At 48.9% G+C, this 19,942-nt stretch overlaps 3 protein-coding genes across 3 annotated transcripts in view; 2 read left to right on the forward strand and 1 right to left on the reverse strand.

Annotated features, from left to right (window-relative positions):
• The window catches only part of LOC118225953 (tripartite motif-containing protein 16-like), a 972,804-nt gene that overhangs the window by 854,980 nt on the left and 97,882 nt on the right, over positions 1-19,942 (forward strand). The window lies entirely within an intron of this gene.
• The window catches only part of LOC118225964 (tripartite motif-containing protein 16-like), an 890,716-nt gene that overhangs the window by 401,992 nt on the left and 468,782 nt on the right, over positions 1-19,942 (reverse strand). The window lies entirely within an intron of this gene.
• The window catches only part of LOC118225135 (cadherin-24-like), a 51,344-nt gene continuing 39,623 nt past the window's right edge, over positions 8,222-19,942 (forward strand). Inside the window, exon 1 of the mRNA XM_035413186.1 lies at positions 8,222-8,713. The gene's annotated coding sequence lies outside the window, so the exon portion shown is untranslated. The remainder of the gene's footprint in view (positions 8,714-19,942) is intronic.

The following is a 19,942-nucleotide window of genomic DNA, read 5'->3' on the forward strand; positions in this document are numbered from 1 at the left end:
CGAAAGGTGCCCATATTTTTGTTTTTCACGTTCTAGCTGAGTGACTGCAGTGGGGTCTTTCAGAGTTAGCCGTTTTTGGGCGATTATTTTTTTATTTCCTGTGGGTAATGGGAACCTGTCTGGGCATTTAGATCTCAAACAATCCGCATGTTCCCCTGGGCTTGAAAATGCCACACTTCAGACTGGTGATTAGGGACCTTTTCCATCTCCAACAGGGACTCACAAGACTATTTATTATTTATTTATTTATGTATGTATTTTGTCTCAGTGCAGTATTTCTGTTGCTCATTTTAAGCCCAATGTAAGAGCCCACTTTACTTTCCCTCTGACCCCCAGCTCAGCGGGGTGGGGGGCTGCAGGGTCCTCCTCGGCTTCCCAGGGGTGAGAACAGGACGGGGCTCAGGGTGGGACGGGGGTCAGGACGGGATGGGGGTCAGGGTGGGACGGGGGTCAGGACAGGACGAGGCTCAGGGTGGGATGGGGGGTCAGGGTGGGATGGGGGTCAGGGTGGGACGGGGGTCAGGACAGGACGAGGCTCAGGGTGGGATGGGGGGTCAGGGTGGGATGGGGGTCAGGGTGGGACGGGGGTCAGGACAGGACGGGGCTCAGGGTGGGACGGGGGTCAGGACAGGACGAGGCTCAGGGTGGGATGGGGGGTCAGGGTGGGATGGGGGTCAGGACAGGACGAGGCTCAGGGTGGGATGGGGGGTCAGGGTGGGATGGGGGTCAGGTGGGATGGGGGTCAGGGTGGGACGGGGGGTCAGGACAGGACGGGGCTCAGGGTGGGATGGGGGGTCAGGGTGGGATGGGGGTCAGGTGGGATGGGGGTCAGGGTGGGATGGGGGGTCAGGGTGGGACGGGGCTCAGGACAGGACGGGGTCAGGACAGGACGGGGCTCAGGGTGGGACGGGGGGTCAGGGTGGGATGGGGGTCAGGGTGGGACGGGGGTCAGGACAGGATGGGGGTCAGGGTGGGACGGGGCTCAGGACGGGACGGGGCTGATTCCTGTGCAGTCAGAGGGGCCCGCGACTCCAGCGCCAGGTCAGTATCTCTACAGCTCCTCTTTCTGCTCAGTCAGCTTTTTCTGTACTTCACTCACTCATTCTCACACACACGCACTCACATACTCACATACTCACTCACTCACTCACTCACTCACACGCATACTCACTCACTCACACACTCACTCACTCACTCACACACATACTCACACACTCACATACTCACTCACTCACATACTCACTCACTCACACACTCACATACTCACTCACTCATACACTCACTCACTCACTCACTCACTCACTCACATACTCACTCACTCACACACTCACTCACTCACTCACTCACACACATACTCACTCACTCACACACTCACATACTCACTCACTCATACACTCACATACTCACTCACTCACTCACACACTCACATACTCACTCACTCACTCACACATTCACTGTCTCACACACTCTCAATCACTTAAACATTCACTCTCACTCATTCACTCAGTCAAGCACTTACTCACTCCATCCACTCACTCATTCACTCAGTCAAGCACTTACTCACTCAGTCACACTTTGCTGTGTACAGATAGCTGTCTAACTGTGCCAGATGTAATTGAGCCTGGTATACTGGAGCCAGTTGCGGTTCAGCCAGATCTTATTGGTAGTAACAGATGCATTTATACTTGCAGGAACCAAACTGGCCATCCTTGCTACACCGAGAACCAGCTGTACTGTAAGTGTTTTTGTCTTGACATCTGTCATTTGCTTTGGAAGATTATATTTCCGTATTTACTGCCAGGGCCCATTTCTGACAGTACTGCTCCACTGGAGCTGGGGTCTGCTCTGGCCTGGTTCAGAACCAGGTTGTCTGCTTAGAGTGTATATTAGGCTTATCTCTCTGAATGGCATACGACTGGTTGTGAGAAAATAAATGAGTTAAAATTTTTTATTTAAATGGGTACATGATGTATAATAAAATGATTAAATGAGAGGAGGTTTGCAGGACTCTTGAAGGCAGCTGTGATATTTTCTGCATTTCTAATGAAGCTGAGCTCTGTCTCAGGCTCCCGTTGAGCACAGCAGGAGCACAGACTGCACATCCATCCAACCTTCACCCCCAACCGAGCACACAGGCTACTGCCTCTCCTCCTGTACCTCCACCTCCCTCTCTTCTGTCTTCCTCTGCTTCTCACCCTCAATCTGTACTTTTAAACTTCCACCTGCTAGCTCTCCCTCTCTCCCTTTTCCTTCCCTCTCACTCCTCTCCCTCTCTCTCTGGTGTGATGTGGTTAAGCTCTCTGTCCATATCACACTGTACTGATACTTGATTCTTTTTTTATTGTGCTTCTTGTCCACCAATTCCTTCTCTCTACCCCACTCACACTTCTGTTCTCTACATCTCCCTCTTTCTCTTCTCCTCTCTTCCCCCTTCTCCCTCTCTCTTTCTCTCTCTCTCTCTCATGCCTTGGCTTCATCACTCTCTTTGGAGATGGTTCCTCATTATGATGATTATGACTAATCCTGTCTGACCTGAAGTGACTTGCAGCCCTCTTTCTCTCCCCCTCTTTTCTCTCCCTCTTTCCCTTCCTCTCTCCCCTCTCTATCTCAGACACACACTCACACACTCAGACACACATGCACATACCTCTGACACTCACACACATGCACACACACACCTCAGACACTCACACACTCAGGCACACACACACTCACACACATGCGCACACACACACACACACACACATACACACGCTCACACTCTCTCTCACACACACACACACAAACTCTCACCCCCCCGCAGGTTCTGCACCCACCCCCCACCCCCAACCCCCACCCCCACGCACTCACTTTTATTTTCTCATTTATTTCCACCTGAGGTCTCTCATGCTCCTTAAGTGTCTGAATTATCCTTTCATCCAAAAAATGGTGTTTTTATCTGAGTATTCCCCTGCTAACCAAGCCCATTGAACACCTGGGTCCCTGCAGCCACAGTATGGAGCACCACAATACACCGGGCAGACAGGCGTAGCTTCTCACGCACTGTAATAAAGGAAAACAGGTGTAGGTGGTTATGTATTGTAATTAAGGGTGGAGTCAGGTGTAGGTGGTTCTGTATTGTAATTAAGGGTGGAGTCAGGTGTAGGTGGTTATGTATTGTAATTAAGGGTGGAGTCAGGTGTAGGTGGTTATGTATTGTAATTCAGGGTGGAGTCAGGTGTAGGTGGTTATGTATTGTAATTCAGGGTGGAGTCAGGTGTAGGTGGTTCTGTATTGTAATTCAGGGTGGAGTCAGGTGTAGGTGGTTATGTATTGTAATTCAGGGTGGAGTCAGGTGTAGGTGGTTATGTATTGTAATTAAGGGGGAAGTCAGGTGTAGGTGGTTCTGTATTGTAATTCAGGGTGGAGTCAGGTGTAGGTGGTTATGTATTGTAATTCAGGGTGGAGTCAGGTGTAGGTGGTTATGTATTGTAATTCAGGGTGGAGTCAGGTGTAGGTGGTTATGTATAGTAATTAAGGGTGGAGTCAGGTGTAGGTGGTTATGTATTGTAATTCAGGGTGGAGTCAGGTGTAGGTGGTTATATATTGTAATTCAGGGTGGAGTCAGGTGTAGGTGGTTCTGTATTGTAATTCAGGGTGGAGTCAGGTGTAGGTGGTTATGTATTGTAATTCAGGGTGGAGTCAGGTGTAGGTGGTTATGTATTGTAATTAAGGGGGAAGTCAGGTGTAGGTGGTTCTGTATTGTAATTAAGGGTGGAGTCAGGTGTAGTTGGTTATGTATAGTAATTAAGGGGGAAGTCAGGTGGGTGTAAGGGCATGCACAGCCTCCAGTAGGACACAGGTGGACATGCCACACCTCTGCCTCCACCTGTACCTCCACCTTGGTCTATTTTCAGTCTCTGTGTTTGCCTTTACCTGTCCAGTTTCTGTGATCCAAGTCTGTCTCTCTGTCTATAGGTGTGTGTGTGCCTGTGCAGTGTGTGTGTAGTGTGTGTGCATGTGGACTGTGTGTGTGAGAGAGAGAGACCGAATGTGTGTGTGTGTGTGTGTGTGAGAGAGAGAGAGATAGAGAGAGAGAGAGAGACAGTAGTCAGTTGTTCTGATGGAGAGAGGAGGTGAGAGAGAGAGATGGATGGAGACAGTGGGAGACAGAGAGAGAACAGCAGTGGGTAGACCGATGCAATAACCTCTGCTGCCTGTTATGGCACATTAGCAAAGTTATCAAAGAGGATAATACACAACCTTCCACTCCAGTCCTCCGAGAGTGGGTGTTAGTTCTGCAGTCAGCTCAGAGTACAGTGTGTGTGTGTGTGTGTGTGTGTGTGCCTGAGAGTGTGTGTGCATGTGTCTGTGTGCCTGAGAGTGTGTGTGCATCTGTGTGTGTGTGTGTGTGTGAGTGTGCGCATGCATCTGTGTGTCCGAGAGTGTGTGTGTGCATCTGTGTGTGTGTGCATATGCGTCTGTCCATGTGTTTGCCCGCATTTGTGTGTGTGTGTACATCCATGTATGTGCGTGTGTGCGTGCGTGTGCTTGTGCATGCGTGTGTGTGTGTGTGTGTCAGGGGGCGGGGCATTGCGCTTTATTCTGAATTGACAGTTCTGACAGGGACTTAATGCTGGAACTCAGAGGGAGTCGATCAGATCTGTTTGTCAGATGCATTAGGATAAACACGGAAGGATTTGCACTACCGACAAGAGCTGAAGAAAAATACAGAGGGAGGAAAAGAGAGACAGAGAAAAGGAGGGGAAGAGAAAGAGGGAAAAGGGAGGAGAGATGCAGAGAGAACAAGAGGAAGCGGGATAGAAGGAGAGAGTGAGGGGTAGAGAGAGATAGGGGAGAGGAGGAGGGGGGCAACAGAGGAGAGAAGGAGTGAGAGAAGATAGAAAGAGTGGGGGAAAGAGGTAGAGAGCGATTGAAAAGAGAGGGAGCAGATGGGTCAGCCATCTGGTGGGGAAGAGTGTGAGATGGAAAGAGAAAAAGGAGGAAATATTGGAGAGGGGTAGAAAGAAGACTGTGTGTGCGGGTGTGCAGGCATGTTTGTGTAGGTGAGGAAGTGCAAGTGTGTGCGTGTGTGTGGATATGTGCGTGCAGGTGTGCAGACATGCTTGTGTAGGTGAACAGACACACATATGCACACATACATGCAGACGCGCACACACACATGCACACACACACACACACACACACACATATGCACACAAAGACTCATAAAACAACATGGTTGAACCAAGCTTGCTAACAAGTGTCGAGGCTAAGAGGGGGGAGGGGGAGGGGGAGAGAAGGTGTAAAGGAGGACAGCGAACGATGGAGAGGGAGATTGCTGAAGACAAGGTGAAAAGAGAGATTGAAATTTAAAAGCAGTGAGTGGGAGTGAGAAGTGAGGCAACAAGTGGCTGATCTGAGATCAGTTTGAGCTGAGTGAAAGGCCCTTTGTAGTTGCCAGCTTGATTTTTGTGACTACATGTATGACTATTGACTTGCATGGGATTGAGTGAAACAATATGTATTTCAGATTACATTAGTATATCTTAGTCCACAGGACCACAGGACCAGGACCACAGACAGATCTGTCAGTTAGCCCACAGACCCAGGGCCTCAGTGTGTTTCCAGGACCACAGACAGCTCTGTCAGTTAGCCCACAGACCCAGGGTCTCTGTGTGTTTCCAGGACCACAGACAGCTCTGTCAGTTAGCCCACAGACCCAGGGTCTCTGTGTGTTTTCAGGACCACTGACAGCTCTGTCAGTTAGCCCACAGACCCAGGGTCTCTGTGTGTTTCCAGGACCACGGGCAGCTCTGTCAGTTCGCCCACAGACCCAGGGTCTCTGTGTGTTTCCAGGACCACAGACAGCTCTGTCAGTTAGCCCACAGACCCAGGGTCTCTGTGTGTTTTCAGGACCACTGACAGCTCTGTCAGTTAGCCCACAGACCCAGGGTCTCCGTGTGTTTCCAGGACCACAGACAGCTCTGTCAGTTAGCCCACAGACCCAAGGGTCTCTGTGTGTTTTCAGGACCACGGACAGCTCTGTCAGTTAGCCCACAGACCCAGGGTCTCCGTGTGTTTCCAGGACCACGGGCAGCTCTGTCAGTTCGCCCACAGACCCAGGGTCTCTGTGTGTTTCCAGGACCACAGACAGCTCTGTCAGTTAGCCCACAGACCCAGGGTCTCTGTGTGTTACCAGGACTCTGTGGTTTAGCTTCGCGGGGACGTCTGAGCGTGCTCAGTGCCAGGTCCACAGCCTGCGCTGTCACGAGTCGCTGGAGCGCCACTAAACCAACTGAGCTCCAGCAGCCTGGCAGCACAGCCCTCCCCCACTCTAATTGGCTAATTAAAATCAGAGCCTCTCCTCTGCAGCTGATCAGCTCTGTGATCACTCTGCTGCACATTGCATCACATGACTCTCCGTGATTCACATACATATACATACGCACGCACGCACACGCACATATACACATACGCACACATGCACGCACACACACACACACACACATACACATATGCATGCATGCATGCACGCACACACACATACACATACGCATGCATGCACACACGCACATATGCTCCACACTGCTGCTCCGATCGCTGCTCCACACTGCTGCTCCGATCGCTGCTCCACACTGCTGCTCCGATCGCTGCTCCACACTGCTGCCCCAATCACTGCTCCACACTGCTGCCCCGATCACTGCTCCACACTGCTGCTCCGATCACTGCTCCACACTGCTGCTCTGACCACTGCTCTACACTGCTGCTCCGATCACTGCTCTACACTGCTGCTCCGATCACTGCTCTACACTGCTGCTCCACACTGCTGCCCTGGCCCATGCAGGTAGGTGACGCATTTTGAGTTGTCTGAGTTCCAGGTCATGGTGGGGTGCTTGATGAAAGTGGCTTACATAAAAAATAAGCTCATTATTATTGTTGATATGCGGATGGTGTGAAAGCCTTTGAGCAAATAATTTCTGATTCGCTGGGTCTCTCTATGGAGCCCAAGGCTTAATGTGAGTGTACAGGTGTTCCTCTTAACAAACCCCACTTTGATATAGAGTGTGTGTGTGTGTGTGTGTGTGTATATGGGTTTGCGTGTGTGTGTGTCTGTGTATGTGCATCTATTTGTGTGCCTATTTTGTGAGCGTATGTGTGTGTGCGTGCATGTATGTGGCTTGTGTGTGTGTGGATATTCCCAGTATCTTAGATGTTACATGCCCCGCCCTGTTTGGGCCCCGCCCTGCCTGTGGGGTGCTGGGCAGAGCCTGAAGGCTGTGCCTCCCACTCGTCACTGCAGACTTTACCCACAATTCCCCTCTCAGCGCAGGTGTAGGTGGAGAGAGAAACAGAAAGAGAAAGAATGCTTTTTTTACTTTCTGTCCTCGTTTTTCCTTTCTTCCTTTCCCTTCCTCACCATCAGCATTTCCCTCCCTCCCTCCCTCCCTCCGTCAGGGCCCCCCCTTTCCCCCCATCTCTCAGTGCTGTCATTTGCCACCTGCAAGGGAGAGAGAGGGGGGGGAGAGGGAGAGAGAGAGGGGGTATAAATAAGAACCTGAGGTAGAGACAGACAGGAGATAGGGGACAGATCTGCACACACACATACACACTGCACGCACGCGCACACACATGCACACACTTCGCACACACACATTTACACACACACGCTGTGCGCACACACATTTACACACACTTCACACATGCACATTTGCACACACATACACACTGTGCGCGCACACACACACACACACACACACACATTTACACACACATACACTGTGCACGCACACACACACACACACACCTGAGTGCAGTCATGGACACAGTGCAGGTGAGGGTGGGGTTCCGCCCTGCGGTGGGGTACAGACAGTCTCCTGTGTTTGCGTCTGCCAGTGTGTCAACCGCACACTGAATGGAGCTGCACTGTAATTAAATGTAACGTACGTCTGTCTTACAGACATGCGAGGGCTCATGTGATTTACAAAACAGCTAGGACTCAGTTTGGAGGGATTTTTATATATGTGACAGTGAGGGATACACACATGCGCATTCACACACGCACACAGACACACACCCATGCACGCACTCATGCACGCACACACAGTGCATTGCAGGAACACACTGCGAATAATCTTTTTTGTCACAACTAGTTATTTGTGGGTGAGGCGGGGGTGGGAGGAGTTCAGATATTATGGGTATAATGTTCTTCTGCTTTACCGTTCTTAGCCTGGTAAGCAGCTTTTGCGTCTTCCCCATACATTCTTATAGTGATTTAAGTTACTAGCTCCATGAAAACTGGGTGTGATTGTAAATATTTCAGCTGCATAGGTTTTGTAGAGTGAGTAAAAGTTCGATTTCAATAATAACAACAACAGTGGCAAATACTTAATAATATTCGTAATTATAACAATTACAATTGTTGTCGTTATCATTGTAGAATGCGATTAAGAAAAGTAACGTAATCTTCTCTTATTGTTGTTGTCACAATCTGTTTAATGAAAGAACAGCAGAGAGGGTGACAGAGAGAGGGAGGGCGAGACAGAGAGAATGAATGTACGTGATGAGAGATTTTAAGACAGTCGTTTATTAGCGGAGGGAGAGGAGCTGTCGAAAGAGGAGGGAGCGAGCGCGTGAGAGGAGCATATCGTCTTCTCGAGCCTCGCATTCTGTCTCGCGTCGTGAAAGTCACAGAGAAACTCGACCGATCCGAAAGCCGGACAGTCTACAACGGGTAAGATTCAGTTATTTAAAAAATTCAGAAATTCCAAAAATAAATACAAAAATCGCGAAGTGGGCAGGATGTCAGTGGAGATTTTTAAACGAGGGAAATTAGTTATATATATATATATATATATATATATATATATATATATATATATATATATATATACCCGTGTTACTGAGTTTGTGCTTGCAGTCAACACACGCGTACGTGTTATTTATCAGAAGGAGCTTGTGATCACGATGTTTACAGCTTAACTGAAGCTGCACGCTGTGTTTGTGTAGCCCGCTCGAGCGTGAATGTATTTATACAGGCTTATGTATAAATACCGTACATATTACTGTACAAGTACTGTGTTCTGTCAGTTGTGGAAGAGTATCCACGCGATTCATCTTAATTTAATTTTCAAGTTCTAGATAAATGTGTTATTTTGTGCAATATAGACCATACGTGTGCACATCTGAACGCACAGACGTTGTACTGTTAGACAGTTATATTGTGAATTACGAACCTTTCCTTTTTGATTGGGTTTGTCTTAAGTGTCAGCATGTTTTATTTGGACGTGTCGTTTTCCGATTCGAAATAAACTGAAATCACGGTGTATGTGCGTGCGTGCGTGCGTGCGTAAGAGAGAGTTATTGAACAATAAACCATTTCGAGAGAACGGGACACAATATATTCCAGTTGATTGAACTGAGCGCGAGGCTTAGACAGATGATGCCCGCGCTTCTGTCTGCCACGCGGTGTAGGTCCGCGGAGATGCAGTCTCTGTGGGGGAATGCAAATCCGTCACCTGCAGCCGGAGACGGGCCTCGCAGGGACAGGCGATTGTTTAATGAAGGCTACAAACTCGTTACCGCTTGAAAACGCAGCGCTTGCCGGACCTTTATTGTTACGGCAGTTAGTAAAGCCTTTGAAAAACAAGTGTGCGCCGGTTTGACAATGTGAACGTGAATTGACATGACAGGGTCGCGCTCGCGGCCGTTAGCAACATTTCTCCGGTATGTTAATACACACACTGCATGCCCTGTGTGCCTGTTTAGTGTGAGAGGGAGAGAGAGAGAATATTTATGTAGTATATGGCTTTGTGTGTGCGTGTTTGTGTGCGTGCCTGTGCGAATGCATGCGTGCATTCATGTGCGTCTGTCTGCCACTGAGAGATAGGTGTCTTTAAATAGAAAGATGCATTAACTAAGATAGTGACTTAAGCATGCAAACATGTTCAGGGAGAAGGTGGTGGCAATGTTATTACTAGATGGTGCAATTCATTGAAACACAGAGAAAGAGAGAGAACAGAGGAGAGAGAGAAAGAGATGGAGAGGGAGGAGAAGAGCGACTGGGAGAGTTTAAATGTGTTAGTTAGTGCTGTTCTCACAGGTCCGTGGCAGCTCTTATTTTAGCTTATGAAGGTTTTTCTGTTCAGAATGAGAGACAACACTTTCAGCCACAGTGTCTGTAGTTTAGCGGGTCTGTGTCTGAGCGGGTCTGTAGTTTAGCGGGTCTGTCTCTCTGGGTCTGTCTCTGAGCTGGTCTGTCTCTGAGCGGGTCTGCCTCTCTGGGTCTGTGCCTGAGCTGGTCTGTCTCTGAGCGGGTCTGCCTCTCTGGGTCTGTGTCTGAGCGGGTCTGTGTCTGAGCGGGTCTGTAGTTTAGCGGGTCTGTGTCTGAGCGGGTCTGTAGTTTAGCGGGTCTGCCTCTCTGGGTCTGTGCCTGAGCTGGTCTGTCTCTGAGTGGGTCTGTAGTTTAGCAGGTCTGTCTCTCAGTGAGTCTGTGCCTGAGCTGGTCTGTCTCTGAGCGGGTCTGTAGTTTAGCAGGTCTGTCTCTCAGTGAGTCTGTGCCTGAGCTGGTCTGTCTCTGAGCGGGTCTGTAGTTTAGCGTTCATTCATTCATGATCACCCAGTATTTGTTCATTATCAACCTTCATTCATTATTGGGGGGGCGATGTGTTTACACTCTGTGTGTTAGAAATGTGTTCACTCAGTGTGTTAGGAATGTGTTTACACACTCAGTGTGTTAGGAATGTGTTCACTCAGTGTGTTAGGAATGTGTTTACACACTCAGTGTGTTAGGAAAGTGTTCACACTGTGTGTTTGGAATGTGTTAACACTCTCAGTGTGTTAGGAAAGTGTTCACACTGTGTTAGGAGTGTGGTTACACACTCTGTGTGTTATGAGCTCCTGCTGGCTGTCCTATTACTGATAGTGTGTTGTCTGCGGCTCCCCCAAGGCCGGGTGAAACTGTCATGCCAATGTTGTGACTCACCGGAGATATAAGCCAGGTTGGCATTCTGGGTAAACTGGACTCCCGCTGTGCGGCTAGCACAAGCAATGGGGAACTTTCCGGAAAACTGCGTATTCTGAGAGTGTAGGAGGTCATGAGCGCGTAGCAGAGCTGACTAATCAGAGGATAAATCAGAGATAATGCAGCCTAATCAGCCAGCAGACGTTATTTAAAGCGAAAACAGCCCCCCGTCCCCCCCGTCCCCATCGCCAGCAGGGTGTTCAGCCCAAAATAGGAAGAAATTATGACACCCCCCTCCCTCCCACCTAATTGACTGTGCTGGGTGACCACGGTCCCTGGCTCCACTGTGCACGGAGCTGCCTGTCGTCCATCTACATTGGCGCTGAAATAGAGAAGACAAACACACAGCAAAAAAAATCTCGTGCAAGGCGCTGGATTAAAGGAACATGTTGGGATCAGAACAGAAATGACTTGCACACTTGCTGGATGCACCAAAAACAAACAGCAGCATTTTTTTTTTTTTTTGTTAAAGACAGATGTGGTAGAAGTGTTAACCGTTCATGTTAAAATAAATACTTTTTTTTTTTTTTTTTTTGGAGCAGCTAGTGAGTGTGCAAGTCTTTTCTGTTCTTTTTCATCCGTACAAGCAAGCGTGTAGCAAGTCCATTAGCATCGGTGAACGTGAAGACGCTCCATGCGTAAGCATGAACACAGTTCACAAAACCTGAAGTTTCTGTTTGGCATCAGTAAGCAAGGGCACGCAAGGGCAAAATAGGAATCTCTTGAGTTTTTGCCTTTTTGCCGTGTGTGTGTGTGATGCAGCCAGGCCCAGGGAGAATGGTCCAGCACCACATGATGGATTTAAACCCTTTGAAGAGTAGGGTTTTTTAAAAATGTTTTTTTTATTTTTTTTATTTCAAAATTCAAAGTCAGTGTTCTAGAACTGCATTGCTTTAGATGGCAAGTAGCAATTGTTGCATCAGCATCAGAATGTTCAGGTAAGAACATTCTAATCCTGTATTTGTGATGTCACACCTTAAAGGGTAAAATGCAACGTGTTTTGGAAGCCAGGGGGGAGGGTTTTTAGAGAAGCCCCCCTCCTCCCCAACTTTCACACCTTACACACACACACACACACACACACACCTGAGTGCAGAGTGATGAGTCTCTTTTTCCGCACACACAGTGGGGCCCTGCTTGTGCAGTGAGTTATGTAAAGGACAGCTACAGAGACCTGGAGCTGGAGCAGGAGCAGGTGCAGGGTCTAATTATATACCCCGCCGATGCCCCCAGCCCCCGGATGGGTGTGGATCACAGCAGCCCTGCATCACAGAGCCCCAATCCCATCATCCTCTTCTCTGCTCCAAGGCCATTGGCTGGTTCTGTATTTAAACGCCTGGGGACCCTAACCCCCCCCACACACACCTCCCTAACAGACCCTGCTCAAATGTACACCTGTCAGACACCTAACCCTAAACCCCCCCCCCCCACACCTCCCTAACAGACCCTGCTCAAATGTACACCTGTCAGATGCCTAACCCTAACCCTAACATCCCCCCCCCACACACACACACACCTCCCTAACCCTAACCCTGTCAGATGCCTCATTTGCATGAAGTCCTGCTGGCAGATTTACTGTAACATGATGCAGAACATTTATAAATCTCTACCAGCTCCTAATAACATGCCTGAGAACAACGGGTGTAGAGAGAAGTATGTGTGTGTGTGTGTGTGTGTGTGTGTGGGTAGGCTTGTGTATATCTGTGTGTGCGTGTGTGTGTGTGTGTGTGTGGTAGTGTGTATATCTGTGTGTGTGTGTGGTAGTGTGTATATCTGTGTGTGTGTGTGTGTGTGGTAGTGTGTATATCTGTGTGTGTGTGTGGTAGTGTGTATATCTGTGTGTGTGTGTGTGTGTGGTGGTGTCTCTCCACATGCAGGCGTACATTCACAGCATGGTGGTAAATCTCCAGTCAGAAAGCTTGGCAGCGGATGTGATTCACACTTTCATGCCAGAATGATTATTAATGTTTGTAATTAATGGATGCTATCTGCTAATGTATCATCACCATGTGCTTTGCTTTTATGTGATTTTATTCAACTTCACCGCATAAATATTCAAATTACAAAAATTCTCATCTCGCCACAAATGCCCAAATCACAGTTCTGTTTTTCTGGCCTCTTCAACACTGCCCCCTCCTCCACTCTCTCCAAAAAAAAAAAAAAAAAAAAAAAATCTCCAAAATGTTTTTGTAGTGTTGGTGTGGCAGACCCAGGAGATGTGTTTGAGTGAGAAGACCTACAGGAGAACAGAGAGTGGCTTTATTTCAACAAAGAGCATGCAGCCAGCCGAGTGTTTCCACTCTGGTCACACACACACACTCACTCGCGCGCGCGCGCACACATGCGTACACACACGCACACACGAACATACGTTGGGGGGGGGAGCGAGGGGCCGCCATCCGGCCGTCTGTGCAAGTCCTGCGCCCTGCCCCTCCGTGCTTCACGTCCAATCAGGAAGCAGGGTTCCGCTGAGTCTGTTTTTATCTGCGCGTTAACGCTGCCCGACACCTCACAGTGAGATGGACCTGGGTTCCAGTCCCTGCCACTGCGTGTTCTCCCCATGTTCTCCCCATGGTCTCTCCGAGTTCTCCCTGTGTTCTCCCTGTGTTCTCTCCGTGTTCTCTCCGTGTTCTCTCCGTGTTCTCCCCGTGTTCTCTCCGTGTTCTCCCCGTGTTCTCTCCGTGTTCTCCCCGTGTTCTCCCCGTGTTCTCCCCGTGTTCTCTCCATGTTCTCCCCGTGTTCTCCCCGTGTTCTCTCCATGTTCTCCCCGTGTTCTCCCCGTGTTCTCCCCGTGTTCTCCCCGTGTTCTCCCCGTGTTCTCCCCGTGTTCTCCCCGTGTCTGCGCAGGTTTCCTGTGGGTACTTTGGTTCCCTCGTGCAGGTTAGGCTACTTGGAGGCTGTAACTTGCCTGTACGTTTGAGTTTGTGAGTGAATGGTGTGTGTGTGCCTCACGATGGATTGGTGACCTGTCCAGGGGTGTATTCCTGTCTCTTGCCCAGTGCATGCTGGGATAGGCTCCAGCCCCCTGTGACCTTGACCAGGGGTAAGATAATGGATGGATTTGATCCTGCCTTATCCACTGTAGATCTGGAACCAGACTGGCTTATTATAGCCCTTTCCCACTGTAGAGCTGGAACCAGACTGGCTTATTATAGCCCTTTCCCACTGTAGAGCTGGAACCAGACTGGCTTATTATAGCCCTTTCCCACTGTAGAGCTGGAACCAGGCTGGCTCATTATAGCCCTTTCCCACTGTAGAGCTGAACCAGACTGGCTTATTATAGCCCTTTCCCACTGTAGAGCTGGAACCAGACTGGCTTATTATACCCCTGTCCCACTGTAGAGCTGAACCAGGCTGGCTCATTATACCCCTTTCCCACTGTAGAGCTGGGACCAGACTGGCTTATTGTAGCCCTTTCCCACTGTAGAGCTGGACCAGGCTGAATTCTCTGCAGGGTTTGTGATGGCTGCCATGGGATCTCTACAGCAGAGGAATGGCAGTAATATAATTTGAACTGAAGAAAAATGAACATGACGTGAAACAGCGACAGTCCTGGAGACGCACGCCCACGCAGCTTATCTTATTTATAAAACAGGAAACTTTGCTGAAGCCGTCCAAAGAACTGACTGCTCAAACCACGAAGTCCGGATTGAGTGTGGCCCCCCACAGTGCAGTGTGAATATGGCCCCAGGAGGGTTTGGCCCTGGCCAGCCAGGGCGTTGGATGGGGCATATTGCTGGAGAGGCTCCTGACACAGGCCTCATGGTGGTTGTCTGGGGAAAAGGACGGCACCGGGGTCTGGGGTCCGATCCACTTCACTGCTCATTCCGTAGACTGAGCTCTGCGTGAGCTTGCGAGAAACATTTAGACTTTCTCTCTCACTCACTCTCACTGTCTCTCTCTCTCACTCACTTTCTCTCTCTCTCTCTCTCTCACTCACTTTCTCTTTCTCTCTTAATCACACTTCCTCAGATGTAATTGTTAAAGTTGGCTTTATTTTGTTTTTGGTTTTTTTTCTAGAATTTTGTCCTGACAGCCCCCCGCTTGCAAACTTGCAAAGCTCAAAATAAAATTTCAGCTGTGCTCCCCGTCCCAGGCGTGTGTGGGGTTGTGGGTAATTGCTCTTCATGATGAAAAGGCCACATTCACCGGCAGTCGAACGCCACGGAGACTCACAGCTGTGGGTCTAATTAACTTCTCAGTTTCAGCTTGAAAAAGAATCATTTAGAGTGAATCTCACAGTTTTAAAATAGATCCATTCAATTTTCTGTCATTGTAATAGTGTTACGTAATAAAGTAACCCATAATAATAATGTAACCCATGTTGTGAAAATAAATTAGCCAATCTGCAGTCTGCCAGAACCACACTGTATCCTTCTCTCTTTATGCCATAATGCTATGTTATGCTATAAATCAAACTATTACGCTCATGCTACACCATGCTATACAGTTGCCTGCCTTATGGACATGCTACACAATGTTGCCCCATGCTGTAGGTATTACTTTATGCTCATGCTATGCTAATGGTGTGCTAGGCCATACAGTCCCAGAAACCTTGTTTGATTGAGCACTAATGAGACGTACGCCCTTGTTTAATTGACCCATAGTGAGACCTGCGCTCTTGTTTGATTGGCCCATAGTGAGACCTACGCCCTTGTTTAATTGACCCATAGTGAGACCTACGCCCTTGTTTGATTGGCCCATAGTGAGACCTACGCCCTTGTTTGATTGACCCATAGTGAGACCTACGCCCTTGTTTAATGGTGGACTAATGAGACCTACACCCTTGTGTGATTGAGCACTAATGAGACGTACGCCCTTGTTTAATTGACCCATAGTGAGACCTACGCCCTTGTTTAATGGTGGACTAATGAGACCTACACCCTTGTGTGATTGAGCACTAATGAGACGTACGCCCTTGTTTAATTGACCCATAGTGAGACCTATGCCCTTGTTTAATTGACCCATAGTGAGAGCTACGCCCTCGTTTAATTGACCCATAGTGAGACCTACGCCCTTGTTTAATGGTGGACTAATGAGACCTACACCCTTGTTTGATTGAGCACTAATGAGACGTACGCCCTTGTTTAATTGACCCATAGTGAGACCTATGCCCTTGTTTGATGGAGCACTGAGACCGATGCCCTTGTTTGATTGAGCACTAGTGAGACCTACACCCTTGTTTAATTGACCCATAGTGAGACCTACGCCCTTGTTTGATTGACACAGTGAGACCTACGCCCTTGTTTGATTGAGCACTAGTGAGACCTACACCCTTGTTTGGTTGAGCACTAATGAGACCTACGCCCTTGTTTAATTGACCCATAGTGAGACCTACGCCCTTGTTTGAGCCGTTAATTGAATGGTGCATGTGCGTTGCGTGTCTCTGGAGGAGAGGCAGCAGGTGTGCAGGAAGGCCTGTGGCTCATTTTCTCCACTCGGATGAATCGGCACGTACAGCGCAGGATGTTAATCAGGCATGTCAGTGAAGGGTTCCCGGGACCAGCATAATTAATGAAACTATTATTATTACACTACCATCACTAGAGAAGCACACGCACACTCACGCATACACTCACGCACACACGCACACATGCACACACACGCGCACACATGCACACACTCACGCATACACTCATGCACACACGCACACACATGCTTGCACACACGCACATACACACACACACATGCATATACACACACTCTCACAAACACCCCCACTATATTATGGAATTTAGCAGACATTTAACAAAGCACATGCAATCTATTTAAACAGCTGGATATTTACTGAAGCAATTCAGGTTAAGTAGCTTTCTCAGGGGTACATTGGCAGCACCCCAGGTGGGAATCAAACCTGCAACCTCATTTACAAGCCAACTAGCAAACCAATATACTACACCGCTGCCTTTAATGTGTGTGCTACATGGACACACACACTCACGCACACACATGTCTGTCTGTCTGTCCTCCTGTCTGTCTCTATCAGCCAAGGACACCAGTGGACGTGGCGGCTTTTCTCTGTCAAGCTCATTTCCTGATTCTGATCTGGAGAGACTTAAACATGTGCCTGCGGGGGGGGGGGAGGGTGGAGGGGGGGAGGGATGGAGGGAGGGAGAGAAAAAGAGGATCTTGTGAAAAGCTAAAAATGAGAACTGGAGAGGGAAAGAGCCCGAGAGGGAGAGTGATATTGGAGAAGGATGGATGGATAAAAAGATGCATAAAGATTTGAAACTCTCTCTCTCTCTCTTTCTTTGATGCAGAGTGTTATGTGTTTCTCTGGTTGTGGATCAGGACGCAGTGGGCAGTGGGGGAGTGAGTGGGGGGAGTGGGGGAGGGTGGGTTAGGGGGGTGGTCGTGCCTTTAAAGCTCCCACACTTGGGCTATTTTTAATAATTTTAAAGCCCATCCCGTTATCAGCGAAGCGGCCGCACTGCTCCGTGTGGGGAGATTGAAACACAGATTTCCAATTTGCGGCCGTGTCTCCCAGCTCTGCGATAACAGCCCCCCCCCCCTCCCCCCCATCTCAGCCATCTCCGACACCATCTCTCGCCCCCTCCTTCTCCATCTCTCCCCCTCTATCTCTCCCATCCTTTATTCTCTCGCCCTCTCTCTCTCCAGATCTCAACCATGGGAGACAAGCAGCTAAGGGTGATAATAATAGTGAATAATAATATTAGTCTGATATCCATTTGCTGTATCGATAAGGATGATAAAAATCTTGTTTAGTGTTTAGAGTGGAGAAGTCTTTCTGATTGTCTGTGTTCCGCGGAGTAGCCTCTCTGATTGGCTGTGTTTAGAAGAGTATTCTCTCTGACTGGCTGTGTTTAGTAGAGTAGCCTCATTGATTGGCTGTGTTTAGTGGAGCAGTCTCACTGTTCAGCTATGATGAGTAGAATAGTCTCTCTGATTGGCTGTGTTTAGCAGAGTAATCTCTCTGATTGGCTGTGTTTAGTGGAGTGGTCTCTGATTGGCTGTGTTTAGTAGGGTTAGCAAGCTGAGCGTGTGATGTGGGTGATGTGTAAGATGCGATGAAGCTTGGGGCCAGGTTTGGTGTCAATATGCAAAGGAAGGGAGGAGAGAGACTGAGATATGTCAGGCCAATAAAGCATTTTGAGTTGAGCTGAATGGAGAGAAGGAGAGAGAGCCATGAAATGGGAAAGGATGAAGGGGACAAAGGAGGGGGATGAGGGAGAGAGAAGGAAGAAGGAAGTTGTTATTGCTTCAAAAATTAATTTCAATGAATTACAATCACTTCAGTGTCCCGGATTCTAAATGCAACAGCAGCCTGCAGGGCTTTAATACTGAAGGCCTCTGCCATGTCCCCACAATGCACACACATACACACACACACACCTCCAGCCCTCTGCCATGTCCCCACAATGCACACACACATACACACACACACACCTCCAGCCCTCTGCCATGTCCCCACAATGCACACACACGTACAAACACACACACACACACACATATACATGCGCACACACACACACACACACACACACACATACACACTCATATACATGCGCACACACACACATACACACATACACACACACACACACACAATCATACACACATGTACACACACACATACATAAACTCATACACACACACACACTCTTTCTCTCTCTCACACACAAACATACACTTTCTCTCTTCTCTCTCACACACACACACGCTGATTTGGTCTGCATAGGGACACACACACACACACTCTCTCTCTGTTTCTCTAAGACTTGCATGCATTAAACTGCGAGGACTCAAGGACACCCCAGCCCAGCCCCTTGTACGAAGCAGTTCCCACGTTCTAGTTCATCTGCGATCCGAACAGCTGCCGCAAATTTCCGCTGCAGACGGCCTGTTCTGCGGCTTCAGATGGCCGAGCTCAAACGCCAACCGAGTCCACGACACACAAACACTCACTGAGGAGATAAGCGACAAGAAGAGGGGGGGTGGGGGGAGGAGGAGAAGGGAAAAGAGAAGAAAAAGGGAAAAGGTGAACGGAAGTAGAAAAGTAAAGATGTGAATGAGCGAGAGAGGGCAGATATAGAAAAATAAATGATGGAAGCAGCCAAATATGCTGAAAAAAGCAGTAGGGAGAGAGAGATAAGGAGGTCAGTGTAAATATGAATGAGCTGGTGTTAATGTGTGTTTTAGAAGTGCTAGAAGCACTATGGCACTGAGTTCCTTTTCTCCCCGAAGTGAGGCTTTTAGAGAAGGGCAGAGAGAGAGCAGGGGCCATGAGGCTTTCAGGGAAGGACAGGGAGAGCAGGGGGCATGAGGTTTTTAGGGAAGGATAGGGAGAGCAGGGGAAATTAGGCTTTTAGGGAAGGACGGGGAGAGCACAAGGAATGAGGCTTTTAGGGAAGGACGAGGAGAGCGGGGGGAATGTGGCTTTTAGGGAAGGAAGAGGAGAGCAGGGGGAATGAGGCTTTTAGGGAAGGACGAGGAGAGCAGGGGGAATGAGGCCTTTAGGGAAGGATGAGGATAGCAGGGGGAATGAGGCTTTTAGGGAAGGACGAGGATAGCAGGGGGAATGAGGCTTTTAGGGAAGGATGAGGATAGCAGGGGGAATGAGGCTTTTAGGGAAGGACGAGGATAGCAGGGGGAATGAGGCTTTTAGGGAAGGACAGACAGACAAACACAAAGCTCTCTTATGGCGGGTGGATCGCGGGTGCCATGCTCGCGTTGACGGTTTTTTACGCCCGCGCCTATGGCCACCTGAGGCTCCCGCGCACCTGGCAGCCGGAGCGTGATTAAAGGCTGTCACTTCCTCTACGGCGGCGCTGACGGAGAGAGAGAGGCGGAGGGGAGGAGAAATGAAGATGTGACATGACTTAATTAGCGCTTTGTGTTCCAGTGCTTCGGACTGGCAGCGTAAATGACCTCTGTGGATGGAAGCTTTTTCTTTTTTTTTTGCAACAGTAGAGGGCAAAG

The sequence above is a fragment of the Anguilla anguilla genome, chromosome 4 (genome assembly GCF_013347855.1).
Source record: "Anguilla anguilla isolate fAngAng1 chromosome 4, fAngAng1.pri, whole genome shotgun sequence".
Classification (NCBI taxonomy): Eukaryota; Metazoa; Chordata; class Actinopteri; order Anguilliformes; family Anguillidae; genus Anguilla; species Anguilla anguilla.